The sequence below is a fragment of the Phalaenopsis equestris genome, unplaced genomic scaffold (genome assembly GCF_001263595.1).
Source record: "Phalaenopsis equestris unplaced genomic scaffold, ASM126359v1 Scaffold000002, whole genome shotgun sequence".
Taxonomy (NCBI): domain Eukaryota; kingdom Viridiplantae; phylum Streptophyta; class Magnoliopsida; order Asparagales; family Orchidaceae; genus Phalaenopsis; species Phalaenopsis equestris.
In genome coordinates, this window is record NW_018164444.1 from 60,012,855 (window position 1) to 60,025,959 (window position 13,105).

The window sequence follows — 13,105 nt, forward strand, 5'->3', positions numbered from 1 at the left end:
CACCCAGGGTCAATCCTAAAGCCAAGTAATCCTATAGGGACCTTCTTGAATTCTCTTATAATGATCTTATCTACTAAATGCTAGAGGTTAAGATCAATATGTGGAATTTCAAGTTGAGTAAAAAGAAGAGTTCTGAATTTCTAATGGTGGGGGTATCTTTTCTAATTTTCTAAGACTAGTCAATAGGAAAGTCTTATGGCTAGACCTAGGCTACTAAAGAAGTTTTCTAGACCTCAACCAAAAGTGAGGTCAACAACTATAACTTTAGAACTTCTTTTCCTTTTGAATTTAACTCTAACTTACCATATGATGAGAAGGAGATGTATATAGAAGAAGTTGTTTATCAAATGAAAAATCAGTTGAAAAGTCAATAGGCTGCTTTAAAGAATATAAAAAACCAACTAAGGCTGATTGTTGACTCAATTAATATTAATCATCCAGATATTTTATCTAGTGGCCCTGAGATAAACCCTAAGGAGAAAAATGATGAGCAAGATAATGATATCGAACTAAGAATTAGAACAGAATTGGAGGAAATGTTTTAAAAGAACTTTGAGTTGAGAAATGAGGATAAGGAGATTTAAAGGCCAATGGAAGAAATTTCTAAGGAATTAGAAAAACCTATTTCCTCAACCAAGATAAATATAGAAAAACCACCTCCACCATTTACTCAGACCAATGGGAAGAATTAGAATATAACTTGAGATAGAAGAAAATCCCAGTGGAATTTGTTCTAGAACTTGAATCATTTAGGGAGAATCTAACTAAAAATTTAAGAGACCAAGAATTATCATATAGAGATCCAATTCTTATAAATTTTAAGGATGATGTTAACATGCAAATTGAAAATACCAGTAGAAGAATATTGGATCTAGAAAGAAACTCGAGGAACAATAATTGGAATCAATTTGAGAAGTTGAAAGAAAAACTAAAATTTGAGGATTTAGTAAGAATCCCATAATTTGGAAAAGATTTGGAGATTGATTGGAGTTTACTTAAATAGAAAATTGATTCGGAAAGAAATCCTATGTCGGGCTAGCGACGTTAAACTAAGCCTTCGTGGGAGGCAACCGGTTATCAGTTTGGTTTGATTTAGTATGTTTGTGAGTTGTGATTTTTTGTTTTGTATTGTGTTTGCTTTTGTTTGGATTGATCAATTTGATTTATGTTGGTAGATTGATTTGATCTTTTTGTGTCATGAGTGATGATTCTAAAATTTCTACTTGTGATTGAATTTATGTTTTTTCTCTAGTAATAGTGGATTAACAAGTGTATTAGAACTCAAATATAAACCAGACTTGAGGATTAACTAGAGATATTATAAGTTTGGACATAGAATTGGTCCATCTAAATTTTGTTACTTCCTTTATTTGATCTTATTTTTTTTAATTTGGTTCCATAAACCAATTGAAGAATAACCTGAGGATGATCTTCCATTATGCTTTATAACTATTTGAGATGCATACTTAAAGGGATAAGTTGATGCCTGAAGTTGGTGCTTGCGAGCCAACAAATCAGGGATAATCATGTTCATGAAATTAGACTATATAAAAGCTTTTAAAAGTGCCAAATTAATTAGTGAAGTGATTTCATTAGAAAATTATAAGTTAGAAATTACGGTGTAATAAGATGGAGCAAAAATTGATCTCATTTTTGTATTAATGTTTTTGTTTGTATTTATGTTTGTTTTTGTGTTACAACTTTATACAAGACTTGAAAAACATTTTTATATTCTTATGTTGATACCTGTTATGCTAGTTAGACTTTTGTTTAGCCAATTTCATTCTGTCATGTTTAGTTTAGATTTACTTTCTGCTATATGTTTTCTATTCTGATTAATAATTGTAGATATTTCTGATAGACATATGTGGTAGATAGAATTTCTAAATTATTTTTTTTCTACTTATATTTTATGCTAGTTAGACTTTTGTTTATTAAAAATCCTTCCTTGAAAAAAAGAAAATTCAAAAATTTCTGAGAATGAGTTACAATCTTAATTAGGAGTTTTCTAAAGCACTCTCAGTTGCTTAATATTTAATTAACTATAGAGGTTTGCCAGTATAAAAAGATGTGAACCACATAATAGGTACAAAACCCAAATCTCTGGTTGTGGGTTTGTTTTCATAAGGTCTTCTTAGAAAATCTGTATCCAAAGTGTTACAAGCCAATTTTATCTCAGACACATACTTTGGGGTCATCTACGCGAAGTCCACTTCACAAATGCTTCCTCATCACATACTTTTGTTTGTCTTTAGCATAGTATGCCTTAGCCCTCCGATCCCTCGCCTCCTTAGATCATCCACATGATCTAGGATCATCCATATGATTTGGGAGAGAGATTTATTAGAAGAAATAGGTTATGAAATGGTAGACAGTCTGGAGACTCCACGAAAACAACTGGATAACATGAAACAGAGGCAGAAGTGATCGAAACTGAAAGAGAAGTGACGGGCGACCATAAAGTTAATTTACCTGATCATTTTTTTTACAATTTTCTATTTAATTATGTATGTTTGTTACTTTCATTTACAATTTATTATCTTTAGTCTTACTTTTTTATTTTAATTTGTAGGAATGGCTGGTGATTCAATAAAAAAATTTATGAAAGGTAATTTCTAGGAGAAGCAGAGCATATGAAACAAGAAGCAGAGCACCATTTGGTGAGTAAAGAAGCAGAGCACCATTTGGTGAGTATGGGGAGCAAGATTCAAATGAACCACATGTGCCACTACCAAAAGATGTAGTTTCACTTTCTAGTATTTGATAGTCTACAAATTAATATTTTTTATAGTTTAAAAAAACCTAAAAATTAAAGTTCATATTTTAATTTGCACCTTATTAGTGATAGTCTTTGTATTTCGTTTACTATAGTGATTTTAACTTTTTTAATAGTTTGGTTTGTTTTGTTTTATTTGAATTTGTAGGAATGATTGGTGGTTCATAATTAGGACGTACAAAAATGTATTTTGTAGATGTGGGTTAAGCAAGAAAACAAGAAGTAGAGCACATGAAACACACTCTCCACCGGTTTGTTAGTCTTAAGAGCAAGATTAAAATGAGCCACATGCACCATGACCAGAAGTTGGGGTTTCACTTTATGATATGTGATAGTCTACAAATTAATTTGTTTCTTGTTTTAAAAAATCCTACAAACTAAAGTTTATATTTTAATTTGCACCTTATTAGTGATAGTCGTATTATTTTATTGTAGTAATTTTCACTTTTATAACAAATTGTCTTTTTTGTTTAGTTTTAATTGGTAGGAATGGCTGGTGGTTCATCAGTATAACATACAAAAATGTAATTTGCAGAGGTGGGTTAAGCAAGGGAACAAAAAGGGGAGCACATGAATCACAGTCTCTACCGGTTGATGAGACAGAGGAGCAAGATTACAATAAACACATGCACCATGACCAAAAGATGGTTTCACTTTTTGGTATGTGATAGTCTAAAAATTTATTTGTTTCTTGGTTTAAATATACCTACAAATTAAAGTTCGTATTTTACTTTGCATCTTATAAGTGATAGGCTTCATATTTGTTTAATGTAGTAATTTTTTAGTTTTATAAAAGTTTATCTTTCTTGTTTCATTTCAATCTATAGGAATAGTTAGTGGTTCATCAGCAGGACGTGCAAAAAATTTAATTTGCAGAGGTGGGTTTAGCAAGGGAACAAGAAGCAGAGCACAGGAAACACAGTCTCCACCGGTTGGTGAGTCGGAGGAGCAAGATTACAATGAACGACGTGTAACACTGCCAAAAATTGGTTTTGCTTTTTTGTATGAGTGATTCCGTTGAATATGTTACTCCAACTTGTCTTTTATCTATTTGGCACACAATTAATATGCTTTACAAATCTCACGCCTTAACTTCCATGTTTACATATATAGCATTTTGTTGCTTTAAACAAATGCATGAAAAATTATATTTGACTTTTAATAAATGATAATAGCTTTATTTTTGATGTGATTTTATAGAATTGACTTTTAAACCTATGCTAATTTTGATGTGATTTTACATATCTCACGCTCTTTTATGATTTCAGTTTTATTATAGTTAGTCTTTTTTGTTTCATTTTAATTTGCACTTTTATTATTGCTTGTCTTATTTGTTCTATTTTAATTTGTTGGAAGGGCTCGTGACTCATCATTAAGACTTGCAGTAAAACTAATTTCCAAATGTGGGTCAAGCAAGGAAACAAGTAGCAGAGCACATGAAACACAATCTACTCTATCACATAGTGAGTTAGAGGAGTAAGATTACAATAAACAATATGCGCCACAATCAAAAGACGGGGTTTCTTTCAAGTATGTGATGTAATCTTATCAATTATAAGTGTTTTGTTTATAAAAGCTACATTCTAAATATCTTTATTATTTTATCTATCTTTTTTTAGATGAGAAAGGAAATTCTATGAGACTTAGGGGGCACACAACTTGTAAGGATCTTCAAAATTTACTACCAAGGACACAATTTCATATTAGATTAACGATAGCTGAATACCTTGCAACATCCCTAAGTCTAATTTACTTGGGTCATGTACAGGTGTCAATGCTAGATATCCAGTTTTAGCACCTTTGTCATTCTCAGATTAGAGAAATAAAGGCATGGAGCCCTTTAAGAAGAAGATGTTAGAAGAGATCGAGGTAAATTCATGAATCGAATACATTTATGATATTATTATCTTGCTAAGAAATTCTTCTAGGTGGTTAATTTTGTAGTCAAAATTTAAATTTTCTGGCCACATACGACATTGGATTTCTACGATCCCTAGCTGTGAAATGGCGTAATCATAAAACAAGCTTGAAGGATGAGCAGTGGGATGGTCGTCCAATTGGAGAAATAATGGAGGATGTCCCTGAGGGCATTCCAGTGGTGTCAACTGGTGACACAATGGTCTAAACTAGAGGATCAAATGAGAAGTATAATTTAACTTTTTAAGTGGTATTTATAATATTATAAAAAATTTATTTGTTGTGGGAAAGCAAAGAATACTGAGAATGCTAAGAAGAACACATGTTCCCATACAATGGGTCGTATAAGTTCTGTGCGAAGACAAAAAAAATGATATTTTATTTTTTCTTCTAGTTTTCCATGATAGAAGCAAACACATTGATATGCGTTATCACTACATTAGAGAATACATCGAAAGAAAGAACAAGTGCAGTACGTGAAGTCTCAAGGCCAAGTTGCAGATATTTTTACCAAGTCACTGAAGAGTGAAAACTTTATTAAAATGAGAAGTTTGCTTGGAGTCACAAAAGCAAGTTTAATATGGGGTGTTGAAATATAAATTTGGTTTTAGTTGTTTAAATAAAGCTTAATTTCTAGAAGCTTATTCTGGAATATGTGGTAGGTATGAAATTATTGTGTGGTAGGTTTGGTAGGTGTGGTAGGTGTGGAATTATTGTGTGGTAGGTATGGAATTATTTGTAACCATTGGATTAGATATGTGGTGGCACAATCCTAGTCATTAATTTAGGAGGTGTCACTAGTATAAATAGGGGTAGAGTCTTTGAATTTGTATCAAGCTAAATTAAGGTGAAAAATAAGAGTGAAGCTTCTTCCATAAGTTTTTAGCCTTTGTCATATACTGAAAGCTTCTTCATTCCAACAAATACAACGTTTTTAGAAGTGTTGCATGAAAATTAGTAGGTTTTATAAGCGCCGTGAAAGCTTCAAAAATATGCTGCTCAAAATCCTTTTTTTTTAGTGATATGTTTGGTTGTTCAAATGTGCGTACAAAATACTTCGACGCATTGGCTCTATAGAAGAGAAGAAAGCTACTCTAATGGATTGTATATTGCACACCCCAATTTTAATCGATATTTATTTATGAAAAATCAAGATTAATTAAGATGAATAATTTGAAGCTCTAGAAATAGTAATTTATTAATTACATTTAGAAGTATCTTAGAGAATCATTGATGTTGTTTACTTACATGTTTTGTTTTGCTCACAATCTAACATAACTATTTGATTGATTTAAGAGATGGTGATTAAACAATGACAATTAGGAGATGATGGTCAAAGGATGATGACAATGAGATGACATTCATGAGATAATGGTCGATCAATTATTGTTAAAAGAAGATGATTTGATAATAAATGCAAAGAGATAAAAGTCAAGTGAAGATGTTCTAGAGATAGTGATCAGATAATGTTAATAGGTAGATAATGATCCAACAACAATGGTTGGGGGATGACAATCAAGAAATGGTGGCCGGGAGAAAATAGTCGAAAGATATGACAATGAAGTTTTAAGAGTTGGATGGTTGCAATGATTATAAGTGTCGATAATTTAGCAAAGCTCCACAATTCTTCAAATCCCAATACTCTCTTCATTTGAAGTTTAGATCCTTAGATGTGATGAATGATGGTCTATTTATAATTTTGTAAAGTAATATTTTATTTAATTTGGCCAAACTAGCAAAAAACTCCTTTGAATAACCCTTATTAATCTCTTTTATTATAGGCTATTTATTCAAAATTTATGTGCTTTGATGACTTTGAAATTGAGTGATTTTGGTCTCATTAAATTGTTGTTTTCTACACATTCGACTTAAGCATACAAGTTTCAAATATCGTTTGACTTTTTAATTAATGTATCAATGTTTTTAACTTCATTTTCTATGCTTGATTTTGGTTCATTTGAACTTAGATTGGACCATGATTAGTGTCATTGGTTCATCTAGTTGAGATGTTCAATTCGAGTATAAGTTTGCTTAATCATAATTTCTTATGGTCTCAAATTCATAGGAGAAGTATACAACTTTGAAATTGCATCAAAATTCTTATTTGACTACATAGATTTTCTAACGACGAACCCGATCTAATCTTTCGACAAAAATGGAAGCACGTTTTTCTAATACGAGAATTAGAGAAGATTTAATAGTGGTTTTCCTTTTCAGAAAGAAATAAGCATACAGTTGCAAATAGTAAGAGAATCCACCACTCCATCTCCAAAGGGTTCATTTCTAATGCTGAAAATGACAATATTACAAGTCAGAAAGTTAACTCAAATCCACATTATGTTCAATTTTTAAGACTATGGTTATAATTAAACTTAAGTTCGCTTGATCTAAATCATGTTAGCATAAAATTACAAATCATAAAACATTCATGTATTATTTACAAATATACCGATAACATTCAGTTAAACATGTCCTAAGAAGTCATGCTGCCAGCCTACGAGAAACATATTTGTAACACTTTTGGCTAAAGTCCCTTTTTAATGATGTTTGTTTCTTACTCCTGCAATAACAAAATTTAGTCAAAACTTTAAATTTTTTACATATATCCATGATTGCAAATGTTATATCTTAATATAATTAAGAATTTTAGGATTATAATTAAATTTAAAAGTCAAATTTATTGAAATTATTTTTGTTTTTTTTTTTATTTTAATTATATTATCTAGTAGTTAATTATATTAAGGGGTAATATGGGATCCATTTGATTAAGAATATGTGTAAGAAAATTAGCCTCAAAGTTTAAGGTTTAATATTTTGAAGGATTGGTTTTTGGAAAATTTACATAAATGCCCCACAATTATTTTTTAATTACATGTCCGACACCCAAAGTTTGATATTTAAACTTATTACATCTTGGTGTCATAAATTCATGCATGCAAAGATGTATTTCACTATTAAAAGTATAATAATAGTGGTACTTGATATGTGATTTTAATGATTTGAGTGGTATGCACGTAAATATGAGTTCTTAAGTGCTTATATGTAAATACATACAACTTGTGTGATCTGTATGCAAATGGTACTTTTTTTCCTTATATTTTGGACAAAATGTCACCTCAAATAGTGATAATTTAGAATCTACATTGGCTTGAAAAGTCCCAGACGAACGAAAAATTATTCCATACGGACACCCCATGCAGAGATGCATGCGGTGCCCGATCTACACCGTCGATCATCGCAAAGATGTATTTCGGTGGGCCTCATTTTTTAACTTTTTTGTTTTTTTTAAAATTTTTGATCGACGGTGTAGATCGGACACCGCATGCATCTGTATGGAACTGATACAGAAGTTATTGACAAGCGCTAAAAAATCTTAACAAGTGCCGTGTACGTGTTAAGAAAAAAATGGAAGACTTACATACACAACACTTAATTTCTACATATTTACATATATAATATCTAAAATCTAATTTATCTTGATAATATGGCGCTTGAATCCAACATTTTAGGCTTTTTAATTTTATTTACATCCAATATACTAAGTAATTCCAACATGTTAAGGACATTATATTCGAAAACATGTCCAACCAATTAACAAAGCAAACTTTAAGATGAAAAGAAACAGAACTAGGTTCCTTGCCCAATCAAGGAGGATTGAGCTTTACTAGATCTATGTGATTCTTTGCTTTACCTTAAAGTCTTTTCTTCGATCACTACAAGAATCAGGAAGTTTAGTTTATTTTTAATTTATATAATTAACCACAAATAGGATTAAGATATGTTTTAATCATTTGTTAATCTGTAATCATGTTTATAAATGTATATCTTATGCTTGAGCGATTAAAAAAAAATTATTTAATTATTTCTTTGTGACAGTTTTTTATTATAAATTTGTTTTAATATCTGTAATTAGTAATCAATTTTTTTGAAACGATGGTTAAGAGATTAAAAAATGACTAATGTTATTGCTATTAGGCATAACTATAATGAAAAAAATGCTAAAAATACCATCAACTTTTATCTCAATTATCAGACTCTAGTAAATTTATTTGTGAAAAGTTTCTCTTTATCACAAAATAAGTTTTGAAAAGTGATGAAGGAAATTATATTAGTGATGATGCGTGAAAATGATTTATAAAATAATTTTTTTGAAAAATTTGTCCCAAAACACATCATAAGAGATATTGTATAACATATTCTTTACATATATAATTGGAGATAAAGATATGGATACAACTTCACCTTTGCCTATAGCTAAAAGGGAGCACATCTTTCACATGTGAAGATGATGGTTGGATATGATAAGAAAGAAATTGTACTTGTTATGGTCTCTTCCTTTTTTTATTATAGGAGTTCAAACAAAAGCTTCTTCCTATTACAATCAAAATCCTCTTCTTTTGATAGAACCAAAGCTAAATGAACATCTTTTTTTTGAAGAAATTGAAGATAATCCTTTTCGAAACACCTATAAAACTCCTCTTCTCTATTAATTGGCTAGCACTTTGCATTATCACTCTTCTTTCTACTTGATTGAGGTTGTGTGAGCCATTATCCAACGATTTTATTCATAGTGATAAAATTAATAATTTAAAGACATTGAAATTAGTATAAGGTCTCACAAGATATTATAAGATAACTTAAATTTAATAAAAGCTCTAATAAGATTTCCTCAAGTTGAAAATGATAGGTTTAAGATCTTTATACTAATAAAAAGTCTCAAAATATTATCACATCCAAAAAAAAAAAGGATTATTCAACGGTCTACTTTTAAAATGGACATTTAATCATATGAGATAATCTAACTCCATAATTCGAAAAATATTCCACTTGAAGACATATTTTGATTTGCTTAGCTAATGGATCATAATTGAATGCTTTTCTATAGAACACTTTTGATCAACATTTGTAAGAGTTAAGGAAGACTTAATAAAAGTGTTAAGGTCTCCACTAATATCTAAATCAATATAGCTTTATAATTACGAGTTATTCCATTTAAATGTTAGTTAAGAGTTGATTATAATTTCAAGGTAGTGAATCATCCACCTGAGAACCTTCAAAAGCTTTTTTCTTGGATTAGAGGGGTATTTGCTAATTGTTCTTAGCTTATCCATTAAATGTTCTAGTGATCTGAAAGCTAAGGGGCTGTTTGGATCGATTTTGTTTTTTTATCGTTTAGAACAAAAAAAATAGGAACAAACATAAAAACAATGTTTGCATAAAACACTAAAACAAGCTCACTGTCAGTGCTGCGCTAGTAGTTGTCTATAGTTGTCGCATTTTGCCAGCCGCTCACCACCTCCCACCGTCGCTTGACGCCCAATGCCAGCCGTTGCTCCTTGCCACCGTAACACGATCACTGTCGACATGGGAGTATGTCGGAATGTCGGCCCAACAGAAGAAACTGCATCTTGCTGAAACACCCATGTGATAACCGTAGAATTGTCCCCTGAAATCCTAAAGCTCATGCTGCTACTGAGATAAAACAACACAAAAATGTAGTTTGTCAGATCATAAAATTAAATTAAGCTTTATATATGAGAACCGAAATAAAGGAAAATTGGTTCGACTGAAATACACAATTATTTTCCATCATTAATCGCTGACCTCGCACACCCACACAAAAAAGAAAAAAATAAAATAAAAACAAAACATATTAAACACAAAAACAAACATAAAAAGAGAAAGTGATCCCAAATATATCCTAAATCAAATGAGACTTTGGTAATGTGCTCACTTTTTCCTTTCAACTTTTGGGATTTGTTCTTTAAAGAGTATTGAGTAGTATAGATTCAAAAAAAAATAAAATAAAATAAAATAAAATAATAAAAAAAAAATAGTACTACTACTACGATGAAATAAGTACAAATAAGCACAAGGGGAGCCAGTAAAAATGATAATTTTGATTTATTTTATGTATAATCTCAAATGAAATTATAAGTCCCGCTTCCTAAGTGTAATTGTGATTAGAAAAACCAAGTCCCCTAATTTGATGATGAAGATTATACTTACATTTAAAAAAAAAAAATAGATGATTTTTTAAATAGAAAATCTCTCTTTATATATAGCAATGTTTGTAGTTACAGAACATTGATGGAAGTAAGAAACTTTTATAGCAAAGTATTATAAGAAAATATTTACAAAATAAGAAAAAAATATTAATACAAGCCCCTACTCATTTCCATTTGAAAGATTACTTCAAGTTTATTATAAAACATAGTTTATGATCTACTCTCCCACAATTTACCAAACTTTCATGAAAAGCTATACTCGCTCACTCCCGAATTTACAAAAATGATTGCTACTGCTTACTGTGTCGTACTCCCTCCCACTCCAGCCTATCCCTGAAACAATGTACATATATTTATTATAGATAATTACATACATATCTCCTGAAACATTTCTATTTATAAAATATAACCCTAGTGATATCTTTAACTACCAAACTAATGTATTTATGTGTGCCACAACCAAACCATTGAGAAATTAAGAAAAATGAAAAATACGGGCCGGTGCTTTCCCGGTGCTTTATGATGAATTTTGATATTTGAGTGAGACTCTTAAAACTAAATGAAAGAGGTTGTTGGATTTGTAAATAACAATGTTAGGGATGTTATGTATGTATTGTCCCCAAGCCTCTAGATTCTCAAATTCCTTAGCTTTAGGGTTACAATTTATCTGGCTTTTTACCTCATTGGTTCCATGTTTGGAAGACTAAATCTAATCGCTTCTTTGCCTCAAAACTTGGAAAGCTGAAAATCCTTTTATTGAAAAATTCAGTGGATCCTAGATTCTAAAAACTTTAGCATGTAAGATTCTATAAACTTGAGCATGTATGTTCTTCTGCTCCGTTGTTAATTAGAATTTAATGGACTTTGGCTTGTATTTGGTAGCATATTATTAAAAGGATTTAGGCAAGGATTTAACTTAAATTCAGAGAAACATCAGAAAAATAAAACTTAAATCCAAAGCTCTATTAAATCTAATTGTTCGTGTTTCGTCACTTTCTTTCGGCATTCTGCCTTCATTCAGACATAACTCCATATTTATTAAATCTGAGTACGAGTCGAATTTATAGGATTTTATTTCGCCTACTCTATTTTCATGGTTGGATTTATCGGATTTGACAAATCCTATGTAACGTTAATCCAAATTGCAGCCAAACACTACCTTAGTGGTTGTTTGGTAGCTGGATTTGAGTAGCAATTAAGTATGATTAAACCTAAATCCTGCCAATAAAAAATAAATTAGTACTTGAAACTCTACATAATCTTAAATCATGTTTCTCCTCAGTTATACCTTAAATCCAAGATTTAGTAAATCTCATTGGAAGGTGGAATTATGAGATTTAGCAAGGTTTAGCTCACAAAGGGGAATTGGAGGAAGAGAGAGAGAGAGAGAGAGAGAGAGAGAGAGAGAGAGAGAGAGAGAGAGAGAGAGAGAGAGAGAGAGAGAGAGAGAGAGAGAGAGAGAGAGAGAGAGAGAGAGAGAGAGAGAGAGAGAGAGAGAGAGAAAAGTGGATAAGGGAATTATACGAGAGTATTATAGACTATTGTATGCCTTGATCCTATCAATGCCTTCTTAGCTAGCTCTAGTCACGAATGTACCATGAGGGGTTTGGACACAAGAGAAGGATAAAGGAGAAGGTTGCAGGAGAAAATAGGTTTTAGATATAATTTTATTTAAGTTAATTTTAATTAATTTAATTTTTTAATAAATAATAAACAATAAATATGCCATCAAATTAATTATAATTATATAAACTTTCTTAGTATTTATTTATAATTAATTAATAAAAATTAAATTACATATAAATTTAGTTAATTTTATAAAATTTAATTAACTTTTAGTTATATAATAAATGAAAATTTTTACTTTATTTCTAACCAATGTGTTACACAGTCGAACATTAACTAATTGATTGTTAATTAGTGAATAAAAATATTATTTGACAAATATTCAGTTTAATAAATTACTTTTACTGGTTATGAATTTAATAAATAGTTAATTATATATCAATATAATTATAAACAGAATTATAAATAAAATTTAATTAGGCTTAATAGTTATATCATTTATATGTAATATTTAACTCATATTCCAACTAAAATACTTAAATCTTAAAATATGTTAACAAACAATTTCAGTGAATTTAACATGTCTTGTCAAACACTATTCAAGATTTCAACACTTCAGTATTTATTGATATTAAATCCTATTTGTAGTCAAATAGCATCTAGTCCTGCTTGAGTTGAAAATTTTCACTCATAAGTTCTTCTCCACATTTAAATAAATTTTAATTATATATAATCCTATATGAGTCTAAATGTTATAAACATCCACATCAATTCTTCTCCACAATTAATTAAAATTATGCCTTCATCTAAGTATTTTCTAAAATTTAAAATTGAAAAT